The sequence below is a fragment of the Pinus tabuliformis genome, chromosome 1_2, assembly GCF_031772625.1.
Source record: "Pinus tabuliformis cultivar Carrire ecotype Pingquan chromosome 1_2, CPIR1, whole genome shotgun sequence".
Classification (NCBI taxonomy): Eukaryota; Viridiplantae; Streptophyta; class Pinopsida; order Pinales; family Pinaceae; genus Pinus; species Pinus tabuliformis.
In genome coordinates this window covers 512929947-512952737 of record NC_142298.1, presented here as the reverse complement: position 1 = coordinate 512952737, position 22791 = coordinate 512929947, and the positions used below count along the sequence as shown (strand labels likewise).

General features: G+C 34.8%; 2 pseudogenes; both read left to right on the top strand.

Annotated features, from left to right (window-relative positions):
* Positions 1 to 13537: 13537 nt before the first annotated feature.
* Positions 13538 to 15810, top strand: LOC149206578 (protein COBRA-like; annotated as a pseudogene).
* A 3247-nt stretch (positions 15811 to 19057) lies between these two features.
* LOC149206577 (monooxygenase 2-like) lies at positions 19058 to 22094 on the top strand (annotated as a pseudogene).
* The last annotated feature ends 697 nt before the right edge of the window (positions 22095 to 22791 follow it).

Sequence of the window (22791 nt, the reverse complement as noted above, 5' to 3'; positions counted from 1 at the left end):
TATTTAATATTAAGTTATAATGCAAGTAACTACCAAGTTGACATATTCTCTGCCTTGGAAAGTGAATAGTCATCTTGACTTAATGTTCGATGTTAGTTTTAAAACAATTAAGATAAAATTGTTTAAGAGAACTCACATAGATCTATAAGTGCTACGATGATAAATATGATGCAAAAATTTGCTCAAAAGTTCACATTGTAAAAGAGGTTTTCACTTATAGTAATATGACTCCATTCCTCCCTTGATAGATCCAAGGTTAGTATATTTGTACCAATATAATAAATGTGTTTCTCTTTTATATTATTAAATTAGTTTTCTTCAATAATCATGTCCTTATCGTTAAGGGGAGATTGTCTTAAAGTAAGTGTTGTCGTAAGTAGTGTGATAGAAGTAACAATGGGAAACTATATCTATATGTTTTTTTATACATGTGAAAAAGTAATCCCTAATTTACTTATGTCCATGGTAGTGAAAATCTATTTTTTATAGTGGTAGCTCAATTATTTGTCATGTTAGTATGAGTAGTGGTACCTTGTGCTCATTGTATTATGTTTAGTAGATATAGTAATAAATGGTGTAATTTAAAAATTTTAATTTAGACTACATTTACATCATAATGTGATACTCTATAATTGTACCAAAACTTAGCAGTGAAGACATGACAAGTAACTAGATGTATTCAACAAAATCTTAATGCTTATCATTGTGTCTTTGAATAATATTTATAGTGCTAGCTAAATTGGGTAGTATTGACTTACTTTTATGATTCACATAGATATCATCATAACTCGTTGGTTTTGATACTTGATTATTTGAAAATAAATGCTAGTTAAATTAGGTAGTATTGGCTTAGTTTTCCAATGCTAGTTAAATTATTAACTCAGTTAATGCTATCTTAGAGAAAATGTGTAGTATTTAATCTTTTACATGCTCCATGTACCCATTTCGATTTCATGTTTTTTAGAGTTATTTTGCAGCCAATGCACCCAGGTTTGTTTTCCCAAGGTTGATGTGCAAAGGTTTGATTTCATTTTTACACACTCGATGTACTCATTTTTTATTTAATATTTTTGAGGTTCAATTTTGCAGGTTAGGGTTTCCCTAAATATGATTTCCTCATTTTAAATGAATTAAATTGAACAAGGAACCAATGTTCGATTTAAATACAAATTTATTTCCAATTGCGTACACAATCAGTTCTAAATTATTCTAATATGGCGATTCCACACTTAGATTCTCAAAGCCGCTTGTAGAAACACGTTGATCTATATTAACTCGTGATCATATTTTTGCACTAATGAATTCATCTGTCAACAATGGCGATGGCTTTGCAAGATCACTCATGACTCATTGGTTTGATACCTTAATTACTTTGGTTTTTCCAATTTGTATTCAAAAGTATATACAGGAACATAGAGGGTTTCAAGGAATAGAGAGAGTTTCTGCAAGGAACAGAGGAATGAAAAAGATTGAGAAATGTTTGTAGATTCACGAAGATGGTGACAATGCCACACCAATGTCACTTTGTTTCTGTTGTGCTAAGATATGGCTAGAGAATCACCTCAATTTGTTCCAGAGGGATTCTACAGACAGCACGAGAAATTGGGCTTTTGGGAGGAATTAATGGAACGGAATCCAGCGGTGGGCCTGGGGGAACTACTCCATTACCTACCTGATTCCTGCCATGACTTTCCATTACGAATCCACTGGAAAATGGTGTTGCATATTCATCAACCAAAACTTCCCCCACACTGCAATGAACAAACACCTTTGCTTCTACAACCAAACCTTCCTCCTCGTTTGCCCCATTGCAATGGAGGGTTTGTCGAGAAAATGGAGAGACAAACACCAATGTTTGAGAGCCATGAGACTAGGGTTTCTATGATGGGCATTAAAGGCATGAGGCCCAATGGCAGCAGAGTACATACTCATTTATTCGTAGGTGGTGGGAGATAGATATTAAGACCCTCATTCTTCTAAAAAGTGGGAGACATGGGCGAGAAACAACAGGAAATAACGGGCTAGGCCATCTTAAAATGGAAACAAGACAGCTGAAACCACTGAAACTTTTTTGGTGTAGAGGCCAAAAATCTTTTTGGTGCTAAATTGTTTTAGTTTTTATATGCTAGGGCTTTCACTGTTATTTTGCAAAGGAACTTGAAGATGAGCTAGAAGTTTCAAGGAAGACAGCGAAGGGTTTATTTTCCACGGGTATTTTCCTTTCAATTTGATGTATTTCCCTTGCAAAGATGTTGGCATTGGTATTATTTTCCTTGTGTAGCTGTACTCATTGGTATAGTTGTAGGAATTGGGATTATTTTCATGGTATATATGTAGGCATTGGGATTTTTTCAGGCTATATTTGGATTTGTGAGTATAATTTAACGTGTTTTCCAACTAGGGAAAGTACTTTTGAATTATAATAGTGCATGAACATGGAACCCCAACCTAATTTGAATTAATTGGTCTCTAGAAGAGTCTATATATTGCATTCATGTTCATCAATAACATATTATTATATTTTATTAGAAATTTGAATTGTCTCTCTCATTCATTAGTTAATTTCTTAGTCGTTTTATTCTCTCTTGTTTCTTGTTTTGCAAGTAACTATCTAGTAGTTTTTCACACTTATATCTTTCTATTATAGTTTTATCTTGGCTAAGAAACTCATCTTGGTACCATTTCCTAAAGTCTTCGATTATTGTGATTTGAATCTATTCTACTTCAAGGAAGTTTTGTTCAAGAATGCTTATTTTTATTTTTCTTATGTAATTCACTCTTGGAACCATTTCCAAGAAGCTCATATGAAATGACTATCCCAACCTTAGACGAACAAATAATGATTTGTTACTAGATGTATCTATCCTTTTAGCATGGTGAATTTTTATGGAGGTGATTTTCCTCATTTGTGTTTTTTAACCTCTCAACGAATATTTACCTTTGAAATTAATCATTGGCATCATTAGGTCTTTGTAGCAATTGCTTCTAAATTTCAGATAGATTTTCTAGCAACAATGCATTCAATTCTAATGGTCTTTCTCTCTCTTGCATTATCCTTTCATTATCTATCACGTAGCTTTAGAGTATTTCTTTTAGGATCCTCACTATTTTTGCAAGATTTAGGAGTGTTTCTACTTTAGGATCCTCACCATTTCTACAAGATTTAGGGGTTTTTATACATTCATCCTCTCTTGATATTCCTCAAATTTGACATGGTTGGTTTCTTCAAGAGGATGTCATACCACATTGGGTTTTTCTTGTGATGTTGGTTCCACTTTTTTCACTCAGTTATATTTTCTTTTTAGTGTTGTAATGCAAAAAATTCAATAATTAGTTGTAAATTAGCATCACAATTTAAATTAATAATGGAGTATAACCTTTTATATGCAATTGTGTCTTATAACATGATAGTGTTGAACCCTAACCCAATATACAACATTGTAACAATCCTAGTTCCTTTGGGTGTGTTTTGAGAAATGAGGTCATCCTTTTATGAAAATGCAGTCCCCATTGGCTCATTGCTATATAATTCAACTTCTGTGCAATGAATGGCCACATTGTGTCACTTGATATCTACCATTCTAGGAGATGCACTGGGATGATCTTTTGCTTGGATATGTGATCATATGTTTGGCACTAGACTCTAATTCTTTAGCATGAAATAGGTCCATATCGCACACAACTTTCTTTTACCAGCAAGATAAAATCACATATAATATGGAAATTTTCTTTATCAATAATATAGGAAATGGTCGTTGTAAGTCCAATTGCAAATTTTGTAATCTATTGCTCAAAGTCAGTATTCTGTCTACAAGTTTGGTTCTTCTTGAATCCCCTTTACTAGGAACATTCATATCATCCAAAATAGTATAACCCTCAGCTACTTCTCTAGATTCTACAGGATTTTATGTGAGGAGAATACTTTCAGAATGATTTGTCCCATCAAAAAACATAGCATCCTTCTCCATGACACACACATGGTCTCCAAGTGGGATATGCAATGACAAATATTCAGTCTCTGATGTCAGATCAATTTCTATAAGCTCAATATTTTTCACTAGGTTATCATATTCTGGTCCCTCGGCATGTTCAAGCCTCTTCAATGGATTATCCAAGGAAAGTTACTGATTGCACACATCCTTGTCTTCTAGAAGAGATTCATTCATACTTAAACAGGGGGATATATTGGAACTTTTTCTAAGTTCCTAAACTTTTGGATGGAATACTGGAGTCCAGGCCAAATCAAGTTCCTAAACAAGGAGATATATTATATCCCTCCGTAACCTTAGGGATCCTCAATGGAGTATCAAATTGGGAAGGTTCCTGCTTTCTCACCAAAATCAGTATATTTTCTCCAACTTTGAAATTTTGGGTCTCTCCAGCTTCCTGGCCATTGTTTCCCTCAATTTTGGCAGGGTCAATGAATCACTCATGTTTTTCGTTGTTGTCCATATCAAACAATTGTTCTCTAATTAGACTTGCATCAGTTATGCCATCAATAATAAAAATGCTTTCTTGGCATGATCCATATTCAACTTCATTCTTTTCCACAACTATATTAAATCCCTCTGTAACCTCAAGGGTCTTCAAAGGATTAACCAATGGTAAAGTTCCTACTTGCATGTAGCTTCTGTAACAATCTCTGAGATATTTTTTGTAAGAGAATCAATTATACCTTATCAAAATAATGCATCATTACTCTCAATAATCTTGGGCATATCTAATGGATCACTAATGTCCAATCCAAACAAAGAATTCAAGCAAGGAGATGCACTTGATATCACTTGAGTCACTTGATATCTACCATTCTAGGAGATGCACTGGGATGATCTTTTGCTTGGATATGTGATCATGTGTTTGGCACTAGACTCTAATTCGTTAGCATGAAATAGGTTCTAGAGGGGTGTTATGGAAATATGATTGATTCTCCTCTGAACATCTCAAATATCCAAAAATCTGCACATAGGTATAATACCAAGCCATGATATTTGTAGCTTGCATCTTTGAGAAGTATGAGGCATGAAATTGGCATTATTTGATTTAATCCCACACCAACATTTACTCATGAATTGATGAAACCAGAGCTCATGGGCATTCACTGCATTGTCATTCTTTTTAATTCACGTATTCCATGTGTGGTTAACTATATTGGAGGGTTAAACATAATTCTGGGTTTTTATACCCTCTCTGCCACCAGTACTCTACATTATTTTATGTCTTTTCATTTTCCAAGCATATTTCAGGGTTCTTTATTGCATATTGGTGCTCTTCTAAAGCAACACACCTTTATGTATATGGATACATAAAGGTAGTGGTTTGCCATGTGGTCTTAAGTGGAGATTACCCATACTCTAACAATTAATCAATGCTCAAGCACAGATTTAGTGGCTGGGTTGTGTTTCATTGAGTAAAAACACTTATAAATGTGGAGAAAACACATCATTACTATAACTATAGAGGAAACCCATATTTTTTCTTGAAGAATAATACCTGAACAAGGGAACAAATCTATATTGTCTTAAGAATTGATTTTATTTTGAACGGTCTCCTCGGCTATGACTTCTTTTTCAAGAACATATTCATCCATACCTGAACAAGGAACACATCATTACTGTCAATAAGGTTGGGCTTGCTTAATGGAGTATTGAAATAGTTATAGAAAAGGGAACACATCATTAATATTAATACTAAGGGAACTAGAACAGAGTCAAGGCATTCCCAAACTAGCGAACACATCAATACTGCCTTCAAAACTATTTGAAGAATCAACAATTTCCTGAGCCGTGTCTGGTTTTGTTTCTTTATAATTACATGAACAACTTAATTTCTGCTTTGAAGTATCACTCTCTATTTGTGTGTAGACATGAATCCAATCAACCTTGTAATGAGATGACTCACCTGCATGCTGGGAAACACTAGGCATTGGCTCATACATACTAGAGACATTGTCCACTTTTGAACCATACAATTCATCAAGGCCATAAAACTGTTTGTCATTGTATGGATTCTCAATAATGAAATTCGTCTTCATGAACTTCATCCTCAATAGCTGAGTTATGAGGTTGCAGACCAACATCTGAAACTCAAATATTCTCATAAGCTTCTTGAGGTTCATCATATGATGAATGAATCAGTTGATTATCTCCAAATTTCAAAGAAATTGCATTAGAAAACAAGGGAAAACCATCATTTTGGCTATTGTTGTAATTCTTATGTGATTTTCGTTCTTCATCATCGTGAGTTTCACTTTTGCAAACCTGTTCAATTTGCTCTTCTTTTTCAACTACATGATCTTGATATCTTTCAATTGCATCTGAATTCTTAAACCCATAATCGTGAGTTTCATTATTAACAAGTGAGATGGGATTTTCCTGAACAGAAGTAGCTGAAATGTACTGTATGGTGCATTCTTCACCATCTCGAACTTCATTGGATGATGCCTCCTTTCTAAATAACAATTATTTCTTTTCAATGAAAAACTGTCTCCTTTCTAATTAAGACAAGAAAAGGAATTTTCTTTATGTATCCCATGGAGTATAACCTTTTATATGCAATTGTGTCTTATAACATGATAGTGTTGCACTCTAACCCAACATACAACAGTGTAACAATCCTAGTTCCTTTGGGTGTGTTTTGAGAAATGAGGTCATCCTTTTACGAAAATACATGTCCCATTGGCTCATTGTTATATATTTCAACTTCTATGCAATAAATGGCCACATTGAGTCACTTGATATCCACCATTCTAGGAGATGCACTAGGATGATCTTTTGCTTGGATATGTGATCATGTGTTTGGCACTAGACTCTAATTCGTTAGCATGAAATAGGTTCTAGAGGGGTGTTATGGAAATATGATTGATTCTCCTCTGAACATCTCAAATCTCCACAAATCTGCGCATAGGTATAATACCAAGCCATGATATTTGTAGCTTGGGTCTTTGAGAAGTATGAGGCATGAAATTGGCATTATTTGGTTTAATCCCACACCAACATTTACTCATGAATTGATGAAACCAGAGCTCATGGGCATTCACTACATTGTCATTCATTTGAATTCACTTATTCCATGTGTGGTTAACTATATTGGAGGGTTAAACATAATTATGGGTTTTTATACCGTCTCTACCACTAGTACTCTACACTATTCTATGTCTTTTCATTTTCCAAGCATATTTCAGGGTTCTTTATTACATATTGGTGCTCTTCTAAGGCAGCACACCATATCACTTCATCTACCATAATAATTCTTTGGACTTCGATTAGTAGTTTCCATGCATGCTTAATATGCTTCATATGCATTGGTTTTCAAATGTTGATTTCATAGTTTAATATAAATTGGTGATAATTTATTTAAATATTTTATATACAAAATGATGCTTGTTTGTTAGGAACACTATTTATTTTTTGAGCACCATATATGGAACCTCGTAGGTCTCAATCCATAATTGCAGAGAGTCAACCAACCAGACTTTCATTTAATTTTCTGAAATCTCTCACTTTAATCCAACTTCTGAATGTTGTTATATAAATGATCGAACAGACACTAACTGTGGCAGCAAACTATCTTGAGGCATTATCTGGGCAGTGAATCATCCCTGAGACATTATCTGAGGCATTGGCCTATCTCTAAGGCATTATCTATAGCAGCACATTAAATTTGAGGCTTCACTGTGGCAGCAATATGTCTATGAAGCAATTCTGAGATAGAAAGATACCTCTGAGGCACTGTTGATGACAACAGATCATCCCTGAGGTATCAATTGTGGCAGTGAACCACCTATAAGGGATTGTTTGTGGCAACGAATCACCCCTAAGGTTTTTATGTGGCAGCAAATCATCTTGAGGTATGGTCTGGGGTTTTGAGGCAAGCAAGGTCTGGTTTGGAGTTGATTGTGGCTGCAATGAGATAATGAAGTAATGTTTATAGGCAGCAAGGAGATATTCTATAGAGATTACTTTTCATTATGTGACAACAATTTAAGACAGTGCATTACCCTTTGTAATATAATCCAGAGAGCTCCTCAATGAAATGAGTATTACATTCATAGAAGTTTAAACCAACATATTTTAGATAATTTTATGGTTTTACACGTTGTCATATATTTCAACATTTATTTATGTAATGATCCTAACTAGTGTCCACAAACTTTTCTTCGCAAATTTCTATTACATTATTCTATACAAAATGGCAGACTAGGTATTTATGTTGCTTTTGTTATTTTTATTATTTATGTTGTTGATTTAGTTAGAGGTTGGATTTGTTTTTATATATAACTTTCAAATGATACTTCAAAAGTTTGTTTGTGACTAGTTAAATGCTTATTGGAACACTCTGATAAGCTTGCCTCAAAGTATTGGACAGATCTTCAATGCTCACTCAAAACATATTTGGTGTTACCGATTCTATTTTCTTATCGGTTTTTTGATCAAGGTTTTATTATTTTTATGTTATTATGTGTTTTTTTAAGAATTTACCCATGGGTGTTACCAATGCTACTATGGGGGATTCAATGATATTCACTACTTTTATGGAAATGTTAACAAATGGACGAGGGCAAGATGATGCTATGATGATGCATGAGGTAAGCTTGAATATTGTCTTTTATATGTTCAATTATCTTATATTCCTTATTATATTATGCTAATTTATGTTTTTGGAATGCAGGCAATCGCTAAAGTCATTCCAACCCCTATAACACCTTATAAAACATCTAAGGTAATGATAGTGGTAAAACTTGATCAATATTTTTGTGCATTTAGTTAACTTATTTCACTATATATATTTATTAATATTTGTGTTTTTACTAAGCATGCATTTTGTTGGCATGCAGGATTCATTTATGCCCCTTAATACAACCAATGTTGGCATGCAAGGATCATTAATGCCCCCATATACATCTAATGTTATGCAAGATGTAAGATTCAACCATTTATTTATGTGAGTTTTATTATGTTATTTGTTGAGAAATATAGGGCATATATTTAATAAAGTTTTTGCACAACGACACCATGATTTATGAGGTGTTACGAAGAGCTACATCATGCCTTCAAGTGGATCACCCCATCCATTTTTTTCTTCTTGTACATACAATACTATTTTAACAAGTAACCCTAGCAATATATTATTCCAAAACATGATGTCAAGTTACTTTTTTAGGGTTTTTATGTAATCAAGAGGCCTTTTTAGGGTTTCTTAAATTCAAACCTTAGATCATACTCTTTTCCCTTTATATCACTCTAGAGTTTATCCCATGCCCTAGAAATCAAACCATAGGGAACAAATACCTTAAGATCAAGGTTTCTAAAAACTAGGGCATTTCTTAAAATATAAACCCATAAATTCAACCCTACTATATCTTATGATGGACCCTTTAAAAAAAATTATTATACATACCTCATGGACACCTATCTGTACTAATTAGTATTTTGGTTGCCATGATTATTTGCAACTTTACTATACATTTCATTGATCATTTGTCACCTTCATGACCTTCTTTTAATGAGTCTTCTGAGATATTGTCATTCTATAATGGGACTTGCTTCTTCATGAAACCCATGCCTCAGTCATAACAAAAATAATCTTCTTTTTCATTTTTTTACATAAACTACATAGAACTGTGATTAGATATGTCATTATGAAGACCGAACCTAGTTACATATTTCAACATTATTCATCTGTTATTCCATCTTATTATTTATATTTGTGCCTTGCAAGATGTTTCTAGGGTGACTCCAACAAGTATACAATCTGTTTGTATAGAGGGTCATGTTATGCCATCTACACCTAGACCAGAACCCCATAACATGCCCTTTACACAATCTATTGGTATAGAGGGTCATGTTATGCCATCTACACCTAGACTAGAACCCCATAACATGCCCTCTACATCAAATGTGGGTCTAGTTAGCATTCTCCCACCAAGACCAGAACATGTCTCTTTGAGGAGTCTTATAGACTCACAAACAAGAATGTTAAGGCTTCTACCAGATATTCCTACAAATGTTCAAATCAGACAAGAAATAATTGAACAAATTCAGTTATGGGAAATGTCATTGTTGGAGAGTGTAGCTCCTACAAGAGATCAACAGGTAAAATTATTTTATTTTATTTTATAATTTCATTTGTTATGTTTGGGATCATTATTTTAGAAATGAAAAATAGTGTCATATTTTGGTTGGGTTCTTAATAGTTCCACAATTTCATTGTAAATGCAGGAAGTAAGTGACACAGTGCCTAATGTATCCATAAGGTAACGTTCCTCAATCCCCAAGACTACAACAATATCATCGGTGACCACAAAAGGAATGAAAGAAGTTACAATCTTGCTCACTTCAGAAGGAAATGTCTTGAACGATGAAACAGGGCTGAAATTTTATCACTTTATTTTTCATCGTGGAGAAAAATTATTTGGAAATACCATCCAAATGGATTGGAGGAAACAAGCCAATGCCAAAAAAGAGGAACTATTTAAAGATGTAGTAATAGCATTTCGTAATCCTGGATTTGATAAGGAACTTATTTTACAGATTGCAAGTAAATACATGCACTCAAAGAGGTCCAATTTAAGGAAAAATTTGACAAAAAACTTAATGTATCCACATCCAGCTTGGATCACAGACCAAGTAATGTGGGATGAACTTATGTAAGATGCCAAGTTTAAGAGGAAAGTCCTCAAAAATCCAAACTATACTCCATCTACAGAAGGAGGAGCTAAGAGACACCTACGAGATACAAGAAAAGCAACCCAATCTAGGGTGTCAAAAATTGGATCTCACAAATTAGGCTCTGGTGGATATAATAGTATTCATGGTGGTATGGTAAGTGATATTTCCATCTATTATATTTTCTATTTTAGGCAAAGTAAACATGGTCACGTTGAGTTAATTGTATCTTATTAGTTAGTTTACCTTATAGATATGATTATCTTTGTTAATGTAGGATCACCAGTTTTAAAAGGAAGCTTTAGAGGAAGACCTAAAATATGCTTTATTACATGGTTCACAAGGTCTTCACCAACACATGATAAATCGAGGGGAAAAATTAATTACTGGTTATGGATTAGAGGTTAGTTTTTTATAATATTATATGAATAATGCAATAAATCAATTGGAGTTTTTAATGTTATTATAACAAGTTAAAGTGTGTTGTGTATAGGAATCAGGTGAAACATTTGGGAGTGAGCATGGGGAGGAGATACAAGCACATGATGATTTGCTTGTTGCAAACAATCATCCAATAGTCTTTCCTGAACCTTGGCAGGAAACCATTGTTGAATTTCAGCGAATGGGAGACAGAAATAATGAGGAGGGTGTTCAACGTGATGAGCATTCCACACCCACAATTAATGTAGCGCCTCCCAAAAACAGGACAAAAAGGATTGATATGTGTTAAATTTTAATAACTTGAACGTGCATCGTTCTAGCTTCTAAAGAGCGCACTAGGTTGTGAGGGTCCAAACATAAACTAATTGTGTGTGCAACAAAACAAATTTTGAAGATACTTTGTTTTTTTGATGAGTACTTACATATTATGGGCATCACTAAGACTGTTGTAGGTCCTAACTTGTATTATTTGTTTGATTATGATCAATTTGATATGCTTATATTTGTGTTGTATGTAGATGACCTGGTCCTAAAAGTTAGTTAAAAAAACTCTATCCCATGGTGCAAGAAGAAACTGGCAAGTGAAGTTGACATGAAGGACATACACCTCATGTGTTATTTCTTGGTCTTGGAGGTTTGGCTGAGTTGAGGTGAGGTGGTCCTCGAATAGGGGTAAGTAAGCAATTGAGATTCTGAAGAAGTTTCAGATAATGGACAATAAACTATAGGCTACTTTTATGATAAATATTTTGAAGTTATCAATAGATTAAGATTCAGATTTGGTTGATTCGGCAGCGTACAAAAAGTATATAGGTTCCCTAACATGTCTAGTAGAATTCAGCAGTCAAATTTTTTGTGTGCATGAGATCCCTCGTCTCACAAAAAAGGGGGGGTTAGACACCAATTTAGTGCCTATATTGGCTGCTAATATATGGTTGAGCTGAGGTTGCTACAAATATGCTCCATAGTCTGAGGTATGCGAGGTACTTAAAGGGCACACTGGCACAGTGCTTTGAGCTGCTGCATGCTTTAGTGAATTTTGACAGGGCCAGAGATGCAGGTGGTAGGAAGAGTGATTCATGGTTTTGTTTTAGCTTGGGTTCAAATATAAAATCTTTGTTAGGATGGTATACCCATGTGTGCAAGTTGAAGAAGTCCCTTAGTGGGCTAAAGTAGCCTCCTTTACTTGGTACTCATGGATTTATGAGTACTTGCAAATTATGGGAATCACTAAGACCGTTGCAGGTCCTAAATTTTATTATTTGTTTGATTATGATAAATTTGATATGCTTATATTTGTGTTATATGTAGATTACCTGGTCCTAACAGTTAGTTTAAAAAACTCTATCCCATGGTGCAATAAGAAATTGGCAAGTGAAGTTGACATGTATTATTTCCTGGTCTTGAAGGTTTGGCTGAGTTGACGTGAGCTGGTCCTCGAACACGGGTAAGTAAGCAATTGAGATTCTGAAGAAGTTTAAGATAATGGACAATAAACCCTAGGCTACTTTTATGATACATATTTTGAAGTTTTTAGTAGATTCAGATTCAGATTTGGTTGATTCGTCAATGTACAAAAAGTAGATAGGTTCCCTAACATGTATGGTAGACTTTAGCAGTCAAATTGCTATGTGGATGAGATCCCTTGTCTCACAAACAAGGGGGGATCAGACACCAATTTAGTGTCCAACTTGGCTGTTAATATATGGTTGAGCTGAGGTTGCTGCAAATCTGCTGAAAAATGCATGTGCCATCCTTAGATGTGTTTTTTCTATCCAATTTAGTTAAAAAATTATTTTCTTTAATAACAGTTTTGCAAATGGTTTTTATTATTTTGGATTGAAATGAAAAAGTAAACCTCTGGCTCATGTACCTGCTTTTTATTTGGCTCTGCTTTTACAAATCAACGTCTTACAATGTTTCCAGTTAGCCTACTCTATTTTCATCTATCAATTTCTTATGCTTTGTTTGGTTAGTAAGCCAATAGGCCTTCCTATGCATCAAGAATTGTCAACACTTTTACCCTACTCCGTTTGATCAAGTGAGACACTTTCAACCGTTGATTTGAAGTGTGACTGCTTTTTCCAAATATCGGTTGAGTTTTTACTGCTTTTTACCATTCTTTTATGTCACTCTTGGCCTTAGAGTTAATAGTTTCTTTGGTCTGCCAGTTGTTGTTGCTGTTCTTCTTCCCTGCCTTTTGGCAAGCACTGTTCTTCTCCACTTTCACTACTCTGTTTGAAGAATGAAACAACCAACCATTACAGGCATTCAAGTTTATACACTTTAGTTATTAGTTCTTCATCATAAACTAATGTTTTCTCCATTCCCATTCCCATTGCATTTGTGGAGCTGCAACTACTCAGAAGGGTTGTTGAACTCTTCCTATAGGGTTTCTACCTGATTCATTAATTAATAATATCAAAGGCATCATGGAGAGAAGAGAGTTAAAGTCTTTAGAGGGAAGAAGTTGCATGCAGAATTGCCATATGTTGATCAGGAATGCAGCTGGGTTTTTCTTGGCATTAACTATCTTGGCTATTGCATTTTCATCTGCAGGTGATGTTTCAATTTAGGGGTTAAATTTTGCTAATTTCCATTTTACATGTTTAAATTTTGCAGTTTGTTTTCTATAATATGCCAAGATTTATAATATAAACTTATTTTTACCATAGAATTCGGCAAAATTTTAAGTTTTAAGATCAATTTCCATTCTTAAACTTTTCCATCCTTATCAAGGATATGAATACAATATTAACTTAAAATTTATCTACATTGTATGCTTTACAGGTGCTTATGATCCACTGGATCCAAATAGTAACATAACGATCAAATGTGATATTGTGTCTTGGACTGCAGATGGATATGTTGCAAATAATGCCCTTTCATCAAATAGGTCTTGAATTATAATTCCCTTTCCTCATTTTCCTAAAATAGATGTTGAACTTTTCTGAATTTCATTCCTAGTAGCCTATAAGTTAAATTCTCAAAGCTTGACATGATGAAAAATTTGGAAAACCTTCAAGTCAGGTAGAGTTTGTTTTCATATTGATGAAAATTTATGTTAAATTGTGTTGTATTGATTGGTATGTTTGATATTTTGAGTAAATGCTTCACTCGTTTTTAATTAGCTTTATGTCCCTGAAATTAAGTATTCACTAGAAACATTGGTACAATTTACTAAAAAATCCCTGAAAATCTTTATGCTAGAACTTATTTTACTCTTTGCTGAGTTGAATGAGCTTCCCTCTGTAGGTGGCCATGACCATGCACAATTTTCAGCAGTACCGCCATGGTTAGCATTGAGCAAAAAAGGAGGTCATCTGGGCTGTGGTTGGTGGCCAAACAACAGAGCAAGGAGATTGCTCCAAATCGAAGGCAGGTGTTCCACATTGTTGCAAGAAGGACCCCACCGTTGTTGATCTCTTACCAGGTGTGCCTTACAATCAGCAATTTACTAACTGCTGCAAAGGTGGAGCATTGGCATCTTGGGCTCAGGATCCTCCAAATTCCATCGCATCCTTCCAAGTTAGTGTGGGAATTTAGGGACCACTAACAAAACTGTCAAATTTCCAAAGAATTTCACTTTGAAGGCTCAAGGACCGGGTTATAATTGTGGCCCTGCTAAGATTGTTAAACCCAGCCTGTTCTTTAGTCTAGATCGCCGCAGAACCACTCAAATTCTGAGTAATACACTATTATAATCCCTCATAATTTATATATTTGTGAATGTTATGTGTTTCACTTTTAGCTGGCTAAGTCTTATATTTGAATTTTCATTGTCCTTGTGCAATGACATGGAATGTAACATGCACATATTCTCAGTTCCTGGCTGAGAAAAGTTCAATATGCTGTGTCTACTTATCATAGTTCTATAATGATACTATAACACCCTGCCCTACTTGTGCCCGCGCTTGCTGGAACAACATAACTCAACCTGCTTGTATTGAGTATGATTCTTATTCCCTTGCAAATTCATTCAATTAATTTTAAATTTGCATATTTGTGAAATATTTTAAAATCTGACCGATAGCAGCAACTTCTTTTTTCTTTCTGGTTCATTACATTCCAAAATATTTTCAACAATACGAAGTCATTTCTATCTTTATGGCAGATTGGTAAAATATTTTAAAATCCAATAAATATGTAATTAGGTTACTATTAATAAGATTTCAAAATATTCTTAAAATCTTCAATCAAATTAAATTCGGCAAAAAAATCCTGATCTTCTACCAAATGTAGATGCATCAGATTCTAAACTGTGCTGTTAATTTGATGAAGTACCAATTCACCAGTTCTTAAGTTGCTAGGGAAAAATTTTGCCACAAACACCTTGCAGCCACCACTTCTACAGTGCACCCGTCATATGTCCCTGATCAGAGTACACTGGCATCTGAAGTTGAATTACAAAGAGTACTGGAGAGTGAATATCATAGTGACAAATTTCAATTACAAAATGAACTACACAGACTGGACATTAGTTGCACAGCATCCAAACTTTGATAATGTAACCCAAGTTTTCGGCTTCAACTATAAATCTTTAACTCCATATGGATCAATCAATAAGTACATATTTCGAAAACATTTACTGTTATTGATTTTAAGCACAGTTAATTTAACTATATCTATCAAATCAAATTTTCAGAATATTTTGGAATCTGCAATCAACTATACAGACTTTTGGTTAATTGTGATTAAAATATGAATTGATGCTATTCACCTGAAGTCCTTATTTCAGATTTAGGGATATTTTAGAAATTTGATAGAAATGTATGAATTCATCTCATGACCATCAAATTTCCAAGATCTTCTGAAATCTGCAAAACTGTTAATTGTAATCTGTATATGAATACTAATACTGTCAATTAAAACTACCTGCACTTGATCTGGTTCGACGTCTTCTCGTCCAATCCAGCTGAGACGCAGACCCAAACTTGGTTAGATTTTCTGCTTTTCACCCATTGGGTGACGAATAAATCACTGCTGTTCAGGTTATTGGGAGGTAGGACAATCAAACATTCAATGTACTCCGCTGGAGTCTGAATGTGCAGATCCTATCATCTTAAATATTTCCGTCATGTAATTCTCTCATCTTGGAATTTAAAATAGAGTTGGATCTTGTTATATTTATTTTGTTGCCCATAAATGTAATATTGGAGGGCAACTCGATTAATGGCAATAATTGATGTCATTCGTCATTCAATTTTGATGGCTTCCAAATTTTACAAGCGGTCCAACCAAATCAAAGAAAAATGGAGGAGGTAGTGCAGGATTTAGGGTTCACAGTGATAGTTCTCTGCTTCTTCCTGCTAGGTAAATATTGTGCTTCTGCTGGTTGGTTAATTTTTTTTTGTTGGTGAGTAGCCAAGCCAGCTAGCCTTTTCACTTGGTGGACTTCGTGGATTACATAGTACTTGGCCTTCGTTCCTTCTATTTTTAACAGCTCAAAATGTTGTTTAATTTCATTATTTTATCTCAATGGTTGAGTTTACAAGTTTTTGCAAGGCATGAAATAGATATGCTGTGATTTGTGAGCTGCTTTGCACATCAATATATTATTTCCATATGACCAGGTACATGTAGATTGATACCTTACATCTAAATTAATTAGGGAAATTGGTCCTGATTCATTTCATAGAGTTCTAACCAACCATATTCATTAAGTAGAAGTGTTGAGAGTGGGGAATGTATGTCAGAAGGAATCATAGTAGTTGATAAACATCATGGGATCATGAGCATATCCATGAATGGCTCTTGCTATGCTATGAGAAAGAAGAATGTCTCATGGAATTTGTTTGCAGATATTTCTATTCATAGTATTCTCATTTCATCTACTCTACCAAATGTTAAATTGTTATTCTAAAGCAACTTATGATTGGACTGTACAAGAAACCTGACATTGTTGTATCTATTTTGTGATGCTATATGTTAATCATTAACAATATTTGATTTCATACATCTGATTCCAATGGTTTTCTATTTTTTCAGGTGTTTATTTATTTATTTATTTTTCTAGCAGAAAAAAATGGATAGGGCATGGGCATGTTGAGATCATGGAATCGAATAGATGGATGGGACTTATAGGGTTTTCAGTAGTAATTATCATCTGCTTCACCTACCCACCAGCCAGGTAGATTGTTCAATATTTTACTTTTTTGTCCATGGGTCTATGTTTTCATCCTTTGGGCGACCGATAAATGATTGTTGTTTGGGTTTTCTGAAGGGAGGGAGGGAACTTAAACATTTGATGAATTCCACCTCAGTCTGAATGTGTAGATATCTTAAATATTCTCATAAGTAATTCTCTCATCTCAGAAATTGAAACAGAGTATCAATTCACATCTTGTGTCAGTAGGAGGACATGTTATATTTATTTTGTTATTAAAGCATGGTTTGAGTTTGATAGGCAGTCAGTTGTGACTTCCCATGCTCCTTCAAAATCTCCAAGGTGGAAATCATTTTGGAGTGATTCTGCATAAGAGAGGTCCAATTCTTCTCTCCACATCATTCTTGAGACATCTGGTAGCTTTTTTTCCTTGAGCTTTACTGTGTTATAAAAAATCCCTATTTCTTTCAAGATGAGTTATTCTCAAGCGAGTGTGTTCGAAGATATCTACATGGATCTTTGGAAATGGTCTTCAATTCTCTAAATTGGAAATTGGCTCCATGGTATGTTTGCATCTTCAAGATAGGTTTCTGAGCAAGATGAGCTCTTCATTTCATCATTTTTCCAGGGGAGCGTGAATCATTTCTTGATTGCATATCTGCTTCTAATCAACGGATATGTTTGAATGTCTTCCTTTCCATTTTTATTGGGCAAGTGACAAGACCTTCCGTCATTGTGAGACACAACCTTCGATTATAAAGTAGAGGGCACATAAAGTACCTGGACCTATTATGCAAAAACTCTGATCAGATTGCCACTGGGGGAAATCTTAGGTAGATCCTATTTCCAGAACTGGGTTGTCCAATTTTGTTCCGCCGTAGGACAATGTTGCAGCTTTTGAAGTCGACATTCTTCTTTATGTGTGTGAGAATGAAGCCTCCTAGGCGAAAGGCGGCCGAAGAAGGCCAGAAAAAGGGTCACTATCATCTCCTTAACTGGTCATCATCTTTATTTTCTTGATTTTTCAGATGGCAATGATTGGTTTGCGTAGTTAAGACTGTGGAACACTGCTGTTTATATTTGCTACTTCTTTGCTTTTGAATGGGGATAAAGCTCTGGCATTGCAAGGATGGGTTTTGTTTTTTGTGGTTCTGTTATGGCTCATGAATGGATGTGTTTATGGATTGAAATTTAAGGAAAATATGGGTTTACTGTAGCATATGAATGGGATGCATCCAAGCATTGAAATTTCATAAGTTGGGTTTATTGTGCATATGAAATGGCATGTGTTCATGCTTTTGAAATTTTACTCAGAGAAAAGAAAATATGGATCTGGTATTGCATATGAATGAGATGTATTCTTTATATATGCTTGGCTAATGGCCATCTATAAAGGTTTCTTGATTTTGGGTAATTAACTTAACCTCTTGATTTTAAGTGCTTAACTTACTCTAAAATGAAATAAGACACTCAATGTGTTCCTTGTAATATAGATATAAATAAAACATCTAAAGAAAAATAATTGCACAATGATCTAGTCCAAGAAAAAAAGGTTTCCCACAAACCAATTAACTCTTCTAGAAAAATTCAACAATTCCAATTTAATAATCCTATCGACCTCTCTTTGTACCTTTTGGGACAATTGCTAGTTATTTGGTTGCTTGCCTATATGTCCTTGAAATATTCTTGGATTTTTATCTCATATACAAACATAAGTTTTTGGTTTTGATCGTTTATGTAATTCACCCAATTGCAGGTCCAATCAATTGTAATCTACCAAGGATCAACTGGTAGTCCTGTTACACATTTAGTTGAAGTGAAGACACTTGTTTTACTATATTCAAACATGACTCCACGTAGTGCTGATGGTCGAGCAAAGATACCTGTTCCACCTAGTGCTGAAGTTCCAAGAAATGGAGGAGAATCACACTTTCCTCATCCACCTCTGAATGAAAGGATTCTTTCATCTCTATCTCGATTCGGCATATACATGTGTATACTTCCGTCCATTTTACCTTGCACTGAGTGGATGTATGCCCAGGGTGTATTTATATCCTATTTTAATTTTTTTTTGCAATTCCTGTATACATGCTGTACATCCACCATTTTTTACATTCACCATGGAATAGGGCTGTTGGTCTTCCCTTTTGTTCAGGAGTTGGAGCATACAAAGCACACGCATCTATTTTCAGTTAGTCTTTAGCGAATGTCAGAGTCTCTTCATACAAATTCCCTCGCCATTGCTTTATTGAGGCTCGCAAGTGATGATGCTCAATGTTTTTTTTTCTATTAGTCCTAGACTGCCAGCATTTCCAAACATTTTTGAGGTGCTACAACTCTAATTCATGAAATTATATATATTCGTATCATTGATTTTGCTAGAAATCTAAGGTTGCTAGCATTTCCATGCATTTTTTATTCTACTACAATTCTAATTCATGTATATGCTCTATATATACGCCATTTTTCACATCCAACTGGGTAATAGGTATATACAATTGTTACACATTCGTTCTATTTATGAGATGGAGCATGCACAAAACATGCACTCATCTATTTCCTGTCAGTCCTTTTCTAATGCTCGAGTCTCTTCATACAAATGCTTGTGCTATTTTTTTTATCAAGATTCATAAGGGAGGATGTCGATGTCTTGCTATAAATGTAAGGCTACCAACATTTCCAAACCTTGTGGCCAGAGGATGTATTCTAAGCCTCGATAGGTTTTTAGCTTTTAATTTTACCATTTACAAGGGGTTGATATAGGTGCACCCAGTGGACAGTTAGAAAAATGTCCATATTTATTTGAATATTTTCAAGATTACAATGACTGTAGGGCTCACTAAAGGGGTCTTCCATGGCAGATAGTCCATGCCATGATAGAATATGGACTCCTAAAAGGTGTGAACCCTGAGTTTAACCAATAGAAATTCAAAATCATATAAGCCAATTCTTATTGGGCACAACATTCTTAACATTCTTTGCAATCACAACACCTATGAAACCTGGTATCCAAAAACAACATAATAAAACAGTGGAGAAAAAATATGGCTATCTAAATTGATATCAGGTAGATTCCTATTTCACATCTAGAGGGTACCTTAAACTTCCATTTAAAAAAAAAAACTTACTTACATTGGATGTTTTCTTGATTTTCCCATTTTGTTATCCAATGCTTCTCATCTCAAATCCCTCACTTTTTAATTTGGTTGGTTCCTTCAGATTAATGCTTTTGCTTCTCTGTTTCAGCTTTAATGCTTCACCTGTTGCTTCTCTGTCAAGGATATACCTGTTTGTATTCTTTATTTCTGTTCCTGATCATTTCTACATCTACGAGATGGCTTCAGCACTTCCTCATTGCCACTATGACATGATGTACTTTCTATCCCATTAACTATTTTGGTCATCTTTTTTTCACATGCTTTGTAATACTAAGTACTTTTCTTGTCTATCAGTGGAAATCATTAAGTTCTATGCGTGCAAAGGAGTGTGCTCCTGGATAGCCTTGCAAAAGAATTGGCTCCAGGAACAATTAGATTCAATGTTAAAGTCATTTCCATTCAAAAGTCTACATATTCTTCCTTAACTATAGTAAAACTGGGAGATGGAACGCTTATCAAAGCTAAGGTAGCATCTTAAATCCAAACTTCTGACTCCCATTTGAAGTAGTAAAACTTCGGCGTAAATTTAGTAATGAATTGAATCCCCTCTTGCTAAACAAAGGTAATATTAATAACCCATATGCGCTGGTTTCTATCAAACAGGAATTTATATGGTGGTTTCTCTCATACACCAGTACTAGATGTCCTTTTGTATTTGAGAAAAAATAATAGGGGTCTGTTGAATGCAAGTTTGATCATTAAATCTATCTTCTATGTTATCATGTTTCTCTCAACCATTTGGAATTTGTTTCTACTCACAGGTACTGATAGGTTGTGATGGAGGGAATTTCGTAGTCACTGAATGGCTAGGTCTTCCAGCCCCTAGTCTTTCTGGGAGATCTGTTATTAGGGGATTGGCAACATACCCTGAAGGACATAAGTTTGGGCCAAAGGTGCAGCTATTTTGGGGAGAACATTTGAGGGCAGGTTTTGTTCCATGCAATGAGAAGGATGTTTACTGGTTCACAACCCAGAGTTCACTTCCTTGTGGTATAATATTATAGCACCCTTTGTTATAATTGTTCTGTGGATCATGTGTAGGTGCAGGAAATCATCAATCTTAAAAAAAGATTCTTCAGAAATTATTGAAACCTTCTATTATATTCCTTTCAGATAATTTTGAACAATTGCGTTGCATTTTAATTTTTTTATCTTGATATTATAATCCTCATATAGTAGTCACAAGCTCTGTGAACTATTTGACAGAAAATAACAAGAATATAAGGCATGCCTAACTGGATGTGTTGTAGATTCAGATATTGGACGTGATCCAAAGAGTATATTGGAAAATGCAATGGAAAGACTTCGAGAATATCCAGAGGAGGTTCTGGATATAGTAAAAAAAACTCAAATAAACACTTTAACATTAACACACTTAGCTTGAGGTGGCCATGGGCAGTGTTATTCGGAGAACTATGTAAGGGAAATGTCTGTGTTGTAGGGGATGCAATGCATCCTATGACTCCAGACTTAGGACAAGGTGGATGTTCTACACTTGAGGATGCAGTGGTGCTAGGAAGGTGCTTGGGAGAAGCAATCACAATCACGAATGATCTAGAAGAAGACAAAAGAATTGAAGCAGCACTAAAGAAATATGTGGAGGAGAGGAGATAGAGAGCATTTGGGCTGATAAGTGGAGCATATATAATAGGAATAGTGCAACAAGGATCTAGGGGCTTTACACATTGTTATAGAAGCTATAAGGAGACTCACAATTTAAAGTAAGCTACTTTAGCTGTTCATTAGGAATTACTCAATTATATTATTTATTTATCTGTATGCTCCAAACCCTGCATTCTAGCACTTGCCTCATGAATTCATAATTTACATTCTTTGTTTAGCGACTAGACAATATATTCAAACTATCATTTGTGTCTATAGACTACTATGGAGGGCTCTCGATGTTCTCGGTGTTGCAGAGTCCCTTGACTTGAAGCATCCGCAGTTACAAGGGTATTTTCATTACATCATTCAATTTGATCCTCTGTACTTTACCTCCAGCTGCTCTTCCCATTATAATTTAGCTTCTTGTATGCCAATTTACAGGGCACAAGTGACTTACTTCCCTTCAGCATTTACCAAACAGCTCTCGTACACCGGCTTTGGAAAATGGTAAGTACGCCAGCATAACTCTTGGCTGATAAATGTCTTGGAAGGCATGCAAGACCATAGCAAACATAGATGTAGAAATTATAAAAGCTCACCGTATTATTGTTTCCGCCCTCTTGCATTCAGGATTTGATCGCTAAAACAATAAGACCACAATGGCCAACACACAACTTATCTTAAAGCATGCAACATTGTGTTTAGAGTAGAAGCTATAAGGAGACTCACAATTTAAAGTAAGATACTTTAGCTGTTCATTAGGGATTACTCAATTATACTCTTTATTTATCTGTATGCTCCAAACCCTGCATTCTAG